This window comes from Paroedura picta, chromosome 2, assembly GCF_049243985.1.
Source record: "Paroedura picta isolate Pp20150507F chromosome 2, Ppicta_v3.0, whole genome shotgun sequence".
Classification (NCBI taxonomy): domain Eukaryota; kingdom Metazoa; phylum Chordata; class Lepidosauria; order Squamata; family Gekkonidae; genus Paroedura; species Paroedura picta.
This window is the reverse complement of record NC_135370.1, coordinates 34,258,422-34,274,990: the sequence shown is the minus strand read 5'-3', so window position 1 is coordinate 34,274,990 and position 16,569 is coordinate 34,258,422.

The following is a 16,569-nucleotide window of genomic DNA, read 5'->3' as shown; positions in this document are numbered from 1 at the left end:
GGAGCTGGGATCATGGAAGGGCAGCCATGATAACATACCAGAGACCTGATGGGTATGTATAGATAGAGATTTCTCAGCTGTAACTCAAAAGTTTTTAATTCCTTTACTTAGAAAAAGAATCTTTACCCCTCTCACTCTTGACTTTTACTACTAATTTTTTTGAGTGCTCTGGATTTTCAGGTTTAGAAATTAGGTAGTATACCCTTTGATTGGAAAACATCTTTGTTTCTGGTGAGTTTCTAAATGACAAAAGATTAAAAAAATTACATTGGAGATCGCAACATCTTCAATCTTAAAACCGCCAGCGGCGCCATGGGCGCCGCGGACTAAATAATTCGGTAAGGACAGAGTGGGAGGAGTTAGGGCGGGCTCAGTCCGTGATGAGGAAGGGTGCCGATTGGCCCCTTCCTCCGGACAGACAATCGGAGGGCCCAATTGGCAGGCGCGATTGCTCGCCCGCCGCCAAGGGAGCCCCCGGCAGCCGCGCTGCGCGCGACTGCCGGGGGCCCCCTTGCCTAGCGCCTGCTGTATTGTTATTACAGTGGGCTTGATTACTAGTCACTAATAAAGCTCAAGTTGGCATCTCACTCCCTACTTGATTGGCCCTCCTTGGGGAGGGTGCTGCCTATAGAGAGATCACTGCCAATGAGAGCCAATCAGCTCAAATTGCATGCAGACAACTCACTCCCTACCTGATTGCCCCCCCCCCCCAGGAAATATTTCCTCAATAGGAGATGGACCTCAGACATGAATGGCCCGCTGTGGTAGTTTAGGCCCAATCAGGAGGGGGCCACAAAGGGCTAATAAGTGGTTAGCTCTCCGCCTCCAACTTCCTGCGGGTTTCTGAGATTTTCTGGCTAGAAGAGGCGGCAGCCTCAGAGCATGGCCTCCTGGCCTCTTTCAACTCAGAGGACATGGGAGCGAGCTACCTCCTATGGCAGCCTCTGTGTGTCTTCTGGAAAATAGGGACTCTGGGGAGGCCCAGAAATTGCCCCCACCAACCATCTGGGACTCAAGGTGGCTAGAAAAAGCCTTTACTCTGGGAATGTTTACTCATGAGTAAGCCATAGCCTTTAGCCAGGAATGGCCTACCCTGGTAGTTTAGCCCCAGTCAGGAGGGAACTCTTAGCCAGGAAAGGCTAATAAGGATCAACTCTCTGCCAGCTTCCTGCGAGTTTCAGAAGTTTGCTGGAGGAAAGGGGAGATGGCCTCAGGGCATGCCCCACTGCCAGTAAGTTGCCCCGGACGCCTGGCTTCTTTCAACTCAGATGACATGGTGGGGAGTGAGCTGCCTTCTGGCGCAGCCTCTGCATGCCTTCTGGAGGGGAGGCTGTGGGAGGCCTGGAGATGGCTCCCTGCTAGCCCTCTGGGACTGAGGTCAGCCAGGAAAAGCCTCTGCCCTGAGAGTTTTACTCATGAGTAAGTCATGTGAGATTTGCAGTTTGCAATCTGAGAAGGGAGGAATGCTTTGGCAGGAAAAATAATGGGAAGATGTAGACTTTCCATATGGCTATGACTGGGGAAGGCACTGGCAAACCACCCCGTATTGAGTCTGCCATGAAAACGCTAGAGGGCGTCACCCCAAGGGTCAGACATGACTCGGTGCTTGCACAGGGGATACCTTTACCTTTACCTTTTACCACCTTGGTCTTGCGGCAGTCTTTCCAAGCCCATCACAACAAAGCAAATTTGGGACCAATGGCATGGAAGATGGGAAAACTGTAGATGGGGCACACCAAGAGGACATGGGGGGGGGGGGTGGACAGTGTTTCCCAGTAGAAGAAGAATTAGTTTTTATACCCTGCTTTTCACTACCCAAAGGAGTCTCAGAGTGGCTTTCCCTGTCCCCACAAAAGAGGTAGGTGAGGCTGAGTGAGCTCTGAGAGAAACTGCTCTGTGAGAACAGTTTCTAACAGAACTGTGGCTAGCCCAACGTCACCCAGCTGGCCCAAGGTCATCCAGCATGTGGAGGGGCAGGGAATCAAATGCAGCTTGCCACATTTGAAGCCGCTGCTCTTAATCACTACACCACAAAGTACAAATAACCATTGCCTATTGAAAATATGAAGCTAGAGGACAGGCAGAGGCTGTTGCAGGAGGGTGGTGGAAATCTATTTTGACTTGGTCATTGACTGTTATGGGATTATTTCCCTTTAAAATTGGACTGTCTGGCCAATGGCTTCTCAAAACAATCCAAGGAGGGAGACACTCAGGGATTTCCTACATGGGGTTTGTGTGTTTTATAAGGAATGCAGTCGGAGAAGGGATACAAGCCTTTGTCTTCTCTCTTTCTCTCTCTAGTAGTGCTACACAGTCATCGTCCCACTCCCTGTCCAAAGCATCTCTCTCCTCCGGGGGAAGTGATCTTTGCTGTCTGGAGATGAGCTGTCATCCCAAGGAATCCCCAAGTCCCTTCTGGAGGCTGGCGTCCCTGATTCTCCTGGGGGGTGGGCACAGGGACACAGAGACCCTCCTCTCCACCAGCAGCCCTTTCCTGCAGGGGAACTGATCTCTGCAGTCTGGAAAGAACCTTTCATTCTGGGGAACTGGGATCGGGGATGCCAGCCTCCAGGTGTGACCTGGAGAAGCCCCAGAATGAATGCTGCAGACTGCATAGATCAGTTCCCCTGGAGGAAAGGGCTGCTGGGGGGGATGGGTCTCTTTAGAACTGTGCCCTAGAGAGGATAATTGATGCCAATCTCCAGGTTTGACCTGGAGAACCCTTAGAATGACAGCTCCGGAGTGCATAGATCAGTTCCCCTGCAGGAAAGGGCTGCTGGGGGACGGGAGGATCTCTTCCGCACTGTGAACCAGGGAGGATCATGGACTGAAAGCTCCAGACTGCAGAGATTAGTTCCCGTGGAGGAATGGGCTGCTGGGGTTCGGGATGGTCCCTGTGCCTTTGTGCCCTGGGAGGATCTAGGATGCCAATCTCCAGGTCTGACCTGAAGAACCCCTAGAATGGAGCTTCTGTCCAGCCTGCACAGATCAGTTCCCCGGGAGGCAGCAGAGGATCTCTGCGGCATTCTGCCCCCAGGGAGGATGAGGGATGCCAATCTCCAGGTTTGCCCTGGAGAACCCCTAGAATTAACTTTCCAGACTGAATTCAGTTCTCCTGGAGGAAAGGGCTCCTGTCGGAGGGGAGGGTCTCTGTGGCATTCTGCCCCAGGGAGGAACAGGGATGCCAATCTCCAGGTTTGCCCTGGAGAAACCCCAGAATTAACTTTCCAGACTGAAGAGATCAGTTCCCCTGGAGGAAAGGGCTCCTGTCGGAGGGGAGGGTCTCTGTGGCATTCTGCCCCAGGGAACAACAGGTATGCCAATCTCCAGGTTTGCCCTGGAGAACCCCCAGAATTAACTTTCCAGACTGAAGAGATCAGTTCCCCTAGAGGAAAGGGCTCCTGTCGGAGGGTCTCTGTGGCATTCTGCCCCAGGGTGGAACAGGGATGCCAATCTCCAGGTTTGCCCTGAAGAACCCCCAGAATTAACTTTGCAGACTGAAGAGATCAGTTCCCCTGGAGGAAAGGGCTCCTGTCGGAGGGGAGGGTCTCTGTGGCATTCTGCCCCAGGGTGGAACAGGGATGCCAATCTCCAGGTTTGCCCTGCAGAACCCCCAGAATTAACTTTCCAGACTGAAGAGATCAGTTCCCCTGGAGGAAAGGGCTCCTGTCGGAGGAGGGTCTCTATGGTACTCTGCCCCAGGCAGGACCATAGGTGCCAATCTCCAGGTTTGCCCTGGAGAACCCCCAGAATGAACTTTCCAGACTGAAATCAGTTCTCCTGGAGGAAAGGGCTCCAGTCGGAGGGGAGGGTCTCTGCGGCATTCTGCCCCAGGGAGGGTCATGGATGCCAATCTCCAGGCTTGCCCTGGAGAACCCCCAGAATGAACTTTCCAGACTTAAGAGATCAGTTCCAATGGAGGACAGGGCTCCTGTCGGAGGGGAGGGTCATGTCATTCTGCCCCAGGCAGGACCATAGGTGCCAATCTCCAGGTTTGCCCTGGAGAACCCCCAGAATTAACTTTCCAGACTGAAATCAGTTCTCCTGGAGGAAAGGGCCCCTTTCGGAGGGGGGGTCTGTGGTATTCTCCCCCAGGGAGGGTCAGATATGCCAATCTCCAGGTTTGCCCTGGAGAACCCCCAGAATTAACTTTCCAGACTTAAGAGATCAGTTCCAATGGAGGACAGGGCTCCTGTCGGAGGGGAGGGTCATGTCATTCTGCCCCAGGGAGGATCATGGATGCCAATCTCCAGGTTTGCCTTGGAGAATACCCAGAATGAACTTTCCAGACTGAAGAGATCAGTTCCTCTGCAGGAAAGGGCTCCTGTCAGAGGGGAGGGTCTCTGCGGCATTCTGCCCCAGGGAGGGTCATTGATGCCAATCTCGAGGCTTGTCCTGGAGAACCCCAGAATGAACTTTCCAGACCGAAGAGATCAGTTCCCCTGGAGGAAAGGGCTCCTGTCGGAGGGGAGGGTCTCTTGTGTCATTCTGCCCCAGGGAGGATCATGTATGCCAATTTCCAGGTTTGCCCTGGAGAACCCCCAGAATGTACTTTCCAGACTGAAATCAGTTCTCCTGGAGGAAAGGGGTCCTGTTGGAGGAGGGTCTCTATGGGACTCTGCCCGAGGCAGGATCATAGGTGCCAATCTCCAGGTTTGCCCTGGAGAACCCCCAGAATGAACTTTCCAGACTGAAGAGATCAGTTCTCCTAGAGGAAAAGGCTCCTGTCCAGATTTTGTCATTCTGCCACAGGGGGGATCATGGATGCCAATCCCCAGGTTTGCCCTCGAGAACCCGCAGGATGAACTTTCCAGACTGAAGAGATCAGTACTAGGGATGGGCGATTCAGGTTCGGAAACGCCCGAATCGCCCGAATCGGGGCTGATTCGGGCGTTTCCGAGCCAGAAACGGTCCGAATCTGCCCTCTGGCTCTCCCTAGCGGTCCGTATTGCCGAGATTCGGCTATTCGGACTGCCGAATCGATTTGCGCTGAATCGATTCGTCCCTGAGTCGGAGGCTTCAGGCAGCCGTTGCCTGAAGCCTCTCTGGCTGTCTGTTTTGTTTTTTTTTACTTTATTTTTTGCCGCCTAAGATGGCGGCGGGGGGAGGGGGGAGTGAGTGGCCAACCAGAACGCCTGTAGCTTTTCAGCTCAGGCATTCTGGCCACTCACAGAAGGGTTTTTATTTTTTAAATCCCCTTGCTTTGTAGCCTGCCCAGGAGGAGGCTATTTAAAGCAAGGGACTGCTTGCTGGAGCTCACTTTGAGCTCTGGCTGGCTGGCTGTGCTGCTCCTAAGCTCCTGCTTGGTAGAGCGGCCTGCCTGCTTGCCTGCGTTCTGGACTCCAGAGAAAACCCCAAAAACAAACTATTGATGTTTTCTCCAGCGCAGTCCACAGGCCAGGTCCAGAGAGGTCCACTCCAGAGATTAAATCTGGGTCCCACAGTCATGCCACCCATTTGGAAAACTTTTCCCAGCCCCAAAGTGAGCCTTAGAGCTCAAGGTAAACCCAAGAAGTAACTGAGCATTTCTCAGTGGGTGCCCAGGAGGAGTTTGTTGTTGTGCGTGCGCCGATTTGTCTTTTTGCTGCTGCCAGGGCTGTTCTCCCAGAACAGCTCTGTCAGGGCTCTCTCAGGATGTGGCCTGAGTAGAGCAGTTGGGTTAGAGGTGGTTTGGTGGCCTGTTAGGTTGTTGGATTCCCCACCAGTGTCCACTGCGCCGTGTGTGGACTTCTGGGGGGGGAATGTGTCTTTTGCTGCTGCCAGGGCTGTTCTCCCAGAACAGCTCTGCCAGGGCTCTCTCAAAATGTGGCCTGAGTAGAGCAGTTGGGTTAGAGGTGGTTTAAGGCGGTGGCCTGTTAGGTTGTTGGATTCCCCACCAGTGTCCACTGCGCCGTGTGTGGACTTCTGGGGGGGGGGGAATGTGTCTTTTTGCTGCTGCCAGGGCTGTTCTCCCAGAACAGCTCTGCCAGGGCTCTCTCAGGTTGTGGCCTGAGTAGAGCAGTTGGGTTAGAGGTGGTTTAAGGCGGTGGCCTGTTAGGATGTTGGATTCCCCACCAGTGTCCACTGCGCCGTGTGTGGACTTCTGGGGGGGGGGAATGTGTCTTTTTGCTGCTGCCAGGGCTGTTCTCCCAGAACAGCTCTGCCAGGGCTCTCTCAGGATGTGGCCTGAGTAGAGCAGTTAGTGTGTAGGCGCCGTGAAGCTTTACAGCTTCACTGGGGGTTTCTGGGGGGATCTCCAGGTCTCCCCTGGAGGTTGACATCCCTGAGCCACTAGTGTTCCTAGTGGTGCAGGGATATCCCCCCCACAGGCCAGTGCAGGGCCCCCCTCTCCTCTGCAGGGGAACCCAGGTGAGAACTCAGTGGACCTTATTGGTTCTGCATTTCTCACCTGGAGGCTGCTTATGCTGCCAGCCACAGGTTCCCCTGCACCTGGGAGAGAGAGTCCCTTCCTGGCCTCTGTTTGGAGCCAATGCAAGTCAATGTCTCCATTGACTTGCATTGGAAAGCCTAACCCCGCCTTCCCCGGGCGCTGGGTCTTCCCTGAGTCCCCTGAAAGTTTCAAGAAGATTGGACCACGGGGTCCCATCCTATGGGCTCCCAAAATCGTGAGAAAAAAATGATTTCAGCAGGTAAATTGCCAGTTTGGTGCAGTGGTTAGGAGTGCAGACTTCTAATCTGGCATGCCGGGTTCGATTCTGCGCTCCCCCACATGCAACCAGCTGGGTGACATTGGGCTCACCACGGCACTGATAAAACTGGTAAATTGCCAATTTCCTTGTTCTGTAATCATTTTTTTCTCACGCTTTTGGGAACCCATAGGATGGGGATCCCTTGGTCCAATCTTCATGAAACTTTCAGGGGATCTCTGGGGGGGGGGGTCTTCCCTCCATCCCCTGCAAGTTCCAGGAAGATTACACCAGGGGGTCCCATCCTGGGGGCTCCCAAGTAACATTCCCCATAGAAGTCTATGGAGAAACATGTTCAGCCTAGAGAACCTGACGCTCCATTGTAACCAATGGAGCGGATAGGGGCACCCTCTTTGGGAGCCCGTAGCATTGGACCCCTTGGTCCAATCATCTTGAAACTTTCAGGGGACTCAGGGAAGACCCTCCCTGAGATCCCCAAGAAGTTTCAGGGGTGCAACTTGCACCCCTCCCTCCCAGACCCCGGGGAAGGCGGGGGAAGGCTTGCCAATGCAAGTCAATGGAGACATTGACTTGCATTGGCCCCGAAACGTCCGAAACGATTCGGGAGGCTCCAATGCAAGTCAATGGCCTCCATTGACTTGCATTGGCCCCGAATCGGCTCGGACAGCTCCGAATCGATTCGGAGCCTTTCAATGCAAGTCAATGGCCTCCATTGACCTGCATTGGGCCCCGAATCGATTCGGACCGGTCCGAATCGGATCCGAAACGGTCCGAATCGGGGCCTCAGTGCACAACCCTAGAGGAAAGGGCTCCTGTCGGAGGGGGGGTCTGTGGTATTCTCCCCCAGGGAGGGTCAGATATTGCCAATCTCCAGGTTTGCCCTGGAGAACCCCCAGAATGAACTTTCCAGACTTAAGAGATCAGTTCCCCTGGAGGACAGGGCTCCTGTCGGAGGGGAGGGTCGTGTCATTCTGCCCCGGGAGGATAAGGGATGCCAGTCTCCAGTCTTGCCCTGGAAAACACGCAGGATGAAATTTCCAGACTGATCAGTTCCCATGGAGGAAAGGGGTCCTGTCGGGGGAGGGTCTCTATGGTACTCTGCCCGAGGCAGTACCATAGGTGCCAATCTCCAGGTTTGCCCTGGAGAAACCCCAGAATGAACTTTCCAGACTGAAGAGATCAGTTCCCCGGGAGGAAAGGACTCCTGTCGGAGGGGTCTCTGTGGCATTCTGTCCTGGGAGGATAAGGGATGCCAATCTCCAGTCTTGCCCTGGAGAAACCCCAGAATGAACTTTCAAGACTGTAGAGATCAGTTCTCCTAGAGGAAAGGGCTCCTGTCCAGAGTGTGTCATTCTGCCCCATAGAGGATCATGGATGCCAATCTCCAGGTTTGCCCTGGAGAACCCCCAGAACTATCCAGACTTAAGAGATCAGTTCCCCTGGAGATAAGCGTTCTGTCGGAGGGGAGGGTCGTGTCATTCTGCCCCGGGAAGATAAGGGATGCCAGTCTCCAGTCTTGCCCTGGAAAACCCGCAGGATGAACTTTCCAGACTGATCAGTTCCCATGGAGGAAAGGGCTCCTGGCGGAAGGGGTCTCCAGGGCTCTGTCGGAGGGGAGGGTCTCTCCTGCCCCAGGGAGGGTCAGATATGCCAATCTCAAGGTTTGCCCCGGAGAACCCCCAGAATGAACTTTCCAGATTGAATTCAGTTCTCCTGGAGGAATGGGCTCCTGTCAGAGGGGAGGGTCTCTGCGGCACTGTCCTAGGGAAGAACTCAGACGCCAATCTCCAGGTTTGCTCTGGAGAACCCCAAGAATGAACTTTCCAGACTGAAGAGATCAGTTCCCCTGGAGGAAAGCGCTCTGTCGGAGGGGAGGGTCGTGTCATTCTGCCCCAGGGAGGATCATGGATACCAGTTTCCAGGTTTGCCCTGGATAACCCCAGAATTAACTTTCCAGACTGAAATCAGTTCTCCTGGAGGAAAGGGGTCCTGTCAGAGGGGAGGGTCTCCGCGGCATTCTGTCCCAGGGAGGGCTATGGATGCCAATCTCCAGGTTTGCCCTGGAGAACCCCCAGAATGAACTTTCCAGACTGAATTCAGTTTTCCTGGATGAAAGGGCTCCTGTCAGAGGGGAGGGTCTCTGCGGCATTCTGTCCCAGGGAGGGCTATGGATGCCAATCTCCAGGTTTGCCCTGGAGAACCCCCAGAATGAACTTTCCAGTCTGAAGAGATCAGTTCCTCTGGAGGAAAGTGCTCCTGTCGGAGGGGATGGTCTCTGCGGCATTCTGTCCCAGGGAGGGCTATGGATGCCAATCTCCAGGTTTGCCCTGGAGAACCCCCAGAATTAACTTTCCAGACTGAATAGATCAGTTTCCCTAGAGGAAAAGGCTCCTGTCGGAAGAGAGGGTCTCTTGTGTTATTCTGCCCCAGGGAGGATCAGGGATGCCAATCTCCAGTCTTGCCCTGGAGAACCGCCAGAATGAACTTTCCAGACTGAAGAGATCAGTTCCCCTGGAGGAAAGGGCTCCTGTCAGAGGGGAGGGTCTCTGTGGCACTGTCCCAGGGAAGAACACGGATGCCAATATCCAGGGTTGCCCTGGAGAACCCCCAGAATTAACTTTCCAGACTGATCAGTTTCTCTAGAGGAAAAGGCTCCTGTCGGAGGGGGGGATCTCTTGTGTCATTCTGCCCCATAGAGGATCATGGATGCCAATCTCCAGGTTTGCCCTGGAGAACCCCCAGAACTATCCAGACTTAAGAGATCAGTTCCCCTGGAGATAAGCGTTCTGTCGGAGGGGAGGGTCGTGTCATTCTGCCTCGGGAGGATAAGGGATGCCAGTCTCCAGTCTTGCCCTGGAAAACCCGCAGGATGAACTTTCCAGACTGATCAGTTCCCATGGAGGAAAGGGCTCCTGGCGGAAGGGGTCTCCAGGTTTGCCCTGGAGAACACCCAGAATGAAGTTTCCAGACTTAAGAGATCAGTTCCCCTGGAGGAAAGGAGGGGAGGGTCTCTTCTGCCCCAGGGAGGGTCAGATATGCCAATCTCCAGGTTTGCCCTGGAGAACCCCCACAATGAACTTTCCCGATTGAATTCAGTTCTCCTGGAGGAATGGGCTCCTGTCAGAGGGGAGGGTCTCTGCGGCACTGTCCTAGGGAAGAACACAGACGCCAATCTCCAGGTTTGCTCTGGAGAACCCCCTGAATGAACATTCCAGACTGAAGAGATCAGTTCCCCTTGAGGAAAGCGCTCTGTCAGAGGGGAGGGTCGTGTCATTCTGCCCCAGGGAGGATCATGGATACCAATCTCCAGGTTTGCCCTGGAGAACCCCCAGAATGAACTTTCCAGACTGAATAGATCAGTTTCCCTAGAGGAAAAGGCTCCTGTCGGAAGAGAGGGTCTCTTGTGTTATTCTGCCCCAGGGAGGATCATGGATGCCAATCTCCAGTCTTGCCCTGGAGAACCGCCAGAATGAACTTTCCAGACTGAAGAGATCAGTTCCCCTGGAGGAAAGGGCTCCTGTCGGAGGGGAGGGTCTGTGGCATTCTGCCCCAGGGAGAATCATGGATGCCAATCTCCAGGTTTGACCTGGAGAACCCCCAGAATGAACTTTCCAGACTGAAGGGATCAGTTCCCTGGAGGAAAGGGCTCCTGTCAGAGGGGAGGGTCTGTGGCATTCTGCCCCAGGGAGAATCATGGATGCCAATCTCCAGGTTTGCCTTGGAGAATACCCAGAATGAACTTTCCAGACTGAAGAGATCAGTTCCTCTGCAGGAAAGGGCTCCTGTCAGAGGGGAGGGTCTCTGCGGCATTCTGCCCCAGGGAGGGTCATTGATGCCAATCTCGAGGCTTGTCCTGGAGAACCCCAGAATGAACTTTCCAGACCGAAGAGATCAGTTCCCCTGGAGGAAAGGGCTCCTGTCAGAGGGAAGGGCCTCTGTGGCATTCTGCCCCGGGGAGGAACAGAGATGCCAATCTCCAAGTTTGCCATGGAGAACCCCCACAATTAACTTTCCAGACTGAAATCAGTTCTCCTGGAGGAAAGGGGTCCTGTTGGACGGGTGGGTCTCTGCGGCATTCTGCCCCAGGGAGGCTTATGGATGCCAATCTCCTGGTTTGCCCTGGAGAACCCCCAGAATTAACTTTCCAGACTGAATAGATCAGTTTCCCTAGAAGAAAAGGCTCCTTTCGGAAGAGAGGGTCTCTTGTGTTATTCTGCCCCAGGAAGTAACAGGGATGCCAATCTCCAGTCTTGCCCTGGAGAACCGCCAGAATGAACTTTCCAGACTGAAGAGATCAGTTCCCCTGGAGGAAAGGGCTCCTGTCGGAGGGGAGGGTCTGTGGCATTCTGCCCCAGGGAGAATCATGGATGCCAATCTCCAGGTTTGACCTGGAGAACCCCCAGAATGAACTTTCCAGACTGAAGGGATCAGTTCCCTGGAGGAAAGGGCTCCTGTCAGAGGGGAGGGTCTGTGGCATTCTGCCCCAGGGAGAATCATGGATGCCAATCTCCAGGTTTGCCTTGGAGAATACCCAGAATGAACTTTCCAGACTGAAGAGATCAGTTCCTCTGCAGGAAAGGGCTCCTGTCAGAGGGGAGGGTCTGTGGCATTCTGCCCCAGGGAGAATCATGGATGCCAATCTCCAGGTTTGACCTGGAGAACCCCCAGAATGAACTTTCCAGACTGAAGGGATCAGTTCCCTGGAGGAAAGGGCTCCTGTCAGAGGGAAGGGCCTCTGTGGCATTCTGCCCCGGGGAGGAACAGAGATGCCAATCTCCAAGTTTGCCATGGAGAACCCCCACAATTAACTTTCCAGACTGAAATCAGTTCTCCTGGAGGAAAGGGGTCCTGTTGGACGGGTGGGTCTCTGCGGCATTCTGCCCCAGGGAGGCTTATGGATGCCAATCTCCTGGTTTGCCCTGGAGAACCCCCAGAATTAACTTTCCAGACTGAATAGATCAGTTTCCCTAGAAGAAAAGGCTCCTTTCGGAAGAGAGGGTCTCTTGTGTTATTCTGCCCCAGGAAGTAACAGGGATGCCAATCTCCAGTCTTGCCCTGGAGAACCCCCAGAATGAACTTTCCAGGCTGAAGAGATCAGTTCCCCTGGAGGAAAGGGCCCCTGTCGGAGGGGAGGGTCTGTGGCATTCTGCCCCAGGGAGGATCATGGATGCCAATCTTCAGGTTTGACTTGGAGAACCCCCAGAATGAACTTTCCAGATTGAAGGGATCAGTTCCCTGGAGGAAAGGGCTCTGTCAGAGGGGAGGGTCTCTTCTGCCCCAGGGAGGGTCAGATATGTCAATCTCCAGGTTTGCCCTGGAGAACCCCCAGAATGAACTTTCCAGATTGAATTCAGTTCTCCTGGAGGAAATGGCTTCTGTCGGAGGGGAGGGTCTCTGCGGCACTGTCCCAGGGATGAACACGGACGCCAATCTCCAGGTTTGCCCTGGAGAACACCCAGAATGAAGTTTCCAGACTGAAGAGATCAGTTCCCCTGAAGGAAAGGTCTCCTGTCGGAGGGGACGGTCTGTGGCATTCTGCCCCATGGAGGATCAGGGATGCCAATCTCCAGGTTTGACCTGGAGAACCCCCAGAATGAACTTTCCAGACTGATCAGTTCCCTGGAGGAAAGGGCTCCTGTCAGAGGGAAGGGCCTCTGTGGCATTCTTCCCCGGGGAGGAACAGAGATGCCTATCTCCAAGTTTGCCATGGAGAACCCTCAGAATTAACTTTCCAGACTGAAATCAGTTCTCCTGGAGGAAAGGGGTCCTTTCGGAGGGGAGGGTCTGTGCGGAATTCTGCCCCAGGGAGGGTTATGGATGCCAATCTCCAGGTTTGCCCTGGAGAACTTCCAGGATTAACTTTCCAGACTGAATAGATCAGTTTCCCTAGAAGAAAAGGCTCCTGTCGGAAGAGGGGGTCTCTTGTGTTATTCTGCCCCAGGGAGGATCAGGGATGCCAATCTCCAATCTTGCCCTGGAGAACCCCCAGAATGAACTTTCCAGACTGAAGGGATCAGTTCCCTGGAGGAAAGGGCTCCTGTCAGAGGGAAGGGCCTCTGTGGCATTCTGCCCCGGGGAGGAACAGAGATGCCAATCTCCAAGTTTGCCATGGAGAACACCCAGAATTAACTTTCCAGACTGAAATCAGTTCTCCTGGAGGAAAGGGGTCCTGTCGCAGGATGGTCTCTATGGTAATCTGCCCCAGGCATGACCATAGGTTCCAATCTCATGAGAACCCCCAGAATGAACTTTCCAGACTGAAGAGATCAGTTCCCCTGGAGGAAAGGGCTCCTGTCGGAGGGGAGGGTCTTTATTGCATTCTCCCCCAGGGAGGGTCAGATATGCCAATCTCCAGGTTTGCCCTGGAGAACCCTCAGAATGAACTTTCCAGACTTAAGAAATCAGTTCCCCTGGAGGAAAGGGCTCCTGTTGGAGGGGAGGGTCGTGTCATTCTGTCCCAGGGAGGATCATGGATGCCAATCTCCGGGTTTGTCCTGGAGAACCCCCAGAATGAACTTTCCCGACTGAATTCAGTTCTCCTAGTGGAAAGGGCTCCTGTCGGAGGAGGGTCTCTATGGTACTCTGCAGCAGGCAGTTTCATAGGCGCCAATCTCCAGGTTTGCCCTGGAGATGCCCCAGAATGAACGTTCCAGACTGAAATCAGTTCTCCTGGAGGAAAGGGCTCCTGTCGGAGGGGAGGGTCTCTGCGGCATTCTGCCCCAGGGAGGATCATGGATGCCAATCTCCAGGTTTGCCCTGGAGAACCCCCAGAATGAACTTTCCATACTTATCAGTTCCCATGGAGGAAAGGGCTCCTGTTGGGGAGTCTGTGGTATTTTCCCCCAGGGAGGGTCAGGGATGCCAATCTCCAGGTTTGCCCTGCAGAACCCCCAGAATGAACTTTCCAGACAGAAGAGTTCTCCTAGAGGAAAGGGCTCCTGTCGGGAGGGTCTCTGTAGCATTCTGCCCCTGGGCAGATCGTTGATGCCAATCTCCAGGTTTGCCCTGGAGAACCCCCACAATGAACTTTCCAGACTGAAATCATTTGTCCTGGAAGAAAGGGCTCCTGTCGGAGGGGAGGGTCTCTGTAGCATTCTGCCCCTGGGCAGATCGTTGATGCCAACCTCCAGATTTGCCCTGGAGAACCCCCAGAATGAACTTTCTAGACTGATGAGCTCTGGTGGAGGAAAGGACTCCTGTCTGAGGCGAGGCTCTCGGTGGCATTCTGCCCCAGGGAGGATCATGGATGCCAATCTCCAGGTTTGCCCTGAAGATCCCCCAGAATGAACTTTCCAGACAGAAGTTCTCCTGGAGGAAAGGACTCTTGTCGGAGGGGAGGGTCTCTGTTGCTTTTGCCCCAGGGACCATCATGGATGTCAATCTCCAGGTTTTACCTGGAGAAACCCATGAATGAACTTTCCAGACTGCCGTGATCAGATTCCCTAGAGGAAAGGGCTCCTGTCGGGGGGGGGTCCTTGTAGCATTTTTCCCGAGGGAGGATCAGGCATACCAATATCCAGGTTTGCCCTGGAGAATCCCCAGAATGAACTTTTCATATTGAAGAGATCGGTTATTCTGGAGGAAAGGGCTGTCCAGAGTGTGTCATTCAGCCCTAGGGAGGATTATGGATGCCAATCTCCAGGTTTGCCCTGGAGAACCCTTGATTGAAAGCTTCAGACTTTTGAGATCCGTTCCCCTGGAGGATAGGGCTGCTGGGGAGGGGAAGGTCCCTCTGGAATTGCATCCTGGGGAGGACCAGGTATGCCAATGTCCAGGATTGACCTGGAGAACCCCAGAATGAGAGCTTCAGGTTGCAGCGAACACTTCTCCTGGATGAAAGGATTGCTTGGGGCAGGGGCGGGTCTCTGTCGCACAATGCCCCAAGGAGGATCCAAGATGCCAAGCTCCAGGTTTGGCCTGCAGAACCCCCAGAATGAACCCTTCAGACTTAAGAGATCATTTCCCACTGAGGAAAGGATAGCTCAGGGGCAGGGGAGGATCTCTTTGTCACTGTGAAGCATGGAGGATCAGGGAAGCCAATCTCCGGGTTTGACCTGGTGAAACCTTAGAATGACAGCTCCGTAATGAAGGGATCCATTCCTCTAGAGGAAAGGGCTGCTGGTTCAGGGTGAAACCTGGAGACTGGCATCCATGATCTCTGCAGTCTGGAGCTTTCATCCTGGGGCTTCTCCAGGTCAAACCGGGAGATTGGCATGCATAATCCTCCCTGGGGGAGAATGCCACAGAGATCTCCCCCTTCCCTAGCAGCCCTTTTCTCCAGGGGAACTGAGCTCTGCAGCCTGGAAAGGAGCTTTCCATTTTGTCTAGGAGAACAGCAGTCGGGGAAGTTCATTCTGGGGCTTCTCCAGGTCAAACCTGGATATTGGTATCTGCGATCTTCCCTGGGGCAGAATGCCACAGAGACCCTCCTCTCTGACAGGAACACTTTCCCCCAAGGGAACTGATCTCTTCACTATGGAAAGTTCATTTGGGGGAATCTCCTGGAGATTGGCATCCACAATCCTCCCTGGGGTAGAATGCCACAAATACCCTCCGCTCCGACATGAGCCCTTTCCCTCTGGAGCCCTCTGGAAAGTTCATTTGGGGGATTCTCCAGGGCAAACCGGGAGACTGGCATCTGCGATCCTCCATGGAGCAGAATGCAATAGAGACCCTCCCCCTCATACAGGAGCCCTTTCCCCCATGGGAACTGATCTCTTCACTCTGGAAAGTTAATTCTGGGGGTTCTCCAGGGCAAACCTGGAGATTAGCATCCATAAACCACCCTGGGACAGAATGCTAAAATGCACCCCTCCGACAGGAGTCTTTGGGCATTGTGACAAAATGACCCGCCCCTACCCCAACAATCCTTTCATCTAGGAGAAATGATCGCTCCAACCTTGTTTATTCCGGAGGTTCTCCAGGGCAAACCTGGAGATTGGCAGCCATGATCATCCATGGGGCAGAATGCCACAGAGACCCTCCCCTCCAACAGGAGCCCTTTCCCCTAGGGGAACTGATCTCTTCACTGTGGATAGTTCATTCTGGGGGTTCTCCAGGGCAAACCTGGAGATTGGCATCCATTAGCCTCCCAGGGACCCACAGAGACCCTCCCCTCCAACAGGAGCCCTTTCCCGCAGGGGAACTGATCTGTTCACTCTGGAAAGTTCATTCTGTGGGTTCACCAGGGGGTTCACTGGGGGTTCTCCAGGTCAAACCTGGAGATTGGCATCCATGGGGGAGAATGCCACAGACCCACCCCTGCGACAGGAGCCATTTTGTCTAGGACAACAGCAGTCGGGGAAGTTCATTCTGGGGCTTCTCCAGGTCAAACCTGGATATTGGTATCTGTGATCTTCCCTGGGGCAGAATGCCACAGAGACCCACCCCTCCGACAGGAGCCCTTTCCTCCAGGGGAACTGATCTCTTCACTCTGGAAAGTTCATTCTGGGGGTTCTCCAGGGCAAACCTGGAGATTGGCATCCATGATCATCCAAGGGGCAGAATGCCAAAACCCTCCCCTCCCCAGCAGCCCTTTCCTCCAGGGGAACTGATTGCGGGAGTCTGAAGCTTTCAATTGGGGGTTCTCCAAGTCAAACTTGGAGATTGGCATCCTGGATCATCCTTGGGGCACTGTGCCAAAATGACCCGCCCCTGCGCCAAGCAATCCTTTCATCCAGGGGAAGTGATTGCTCCAACCTGGTTCATTCTGGGGGTCCTCCAGGTGATACCTGGAGATTAGCATCCATAATCCACCCTGAGGCAGAATGCAATAGAGACCCTCCCGTCCAACAGGAGCCCTTTCACCCAGTGGAACTGCTCTCTTCACTCTGGAAAGTTCATTCTGGGGGTTCTCTAGGGCAAACCTGGAGATTGGCATCCAGGAGCCTCCCAGGGCCTCATAGAGACCCTCCCCTCTGAC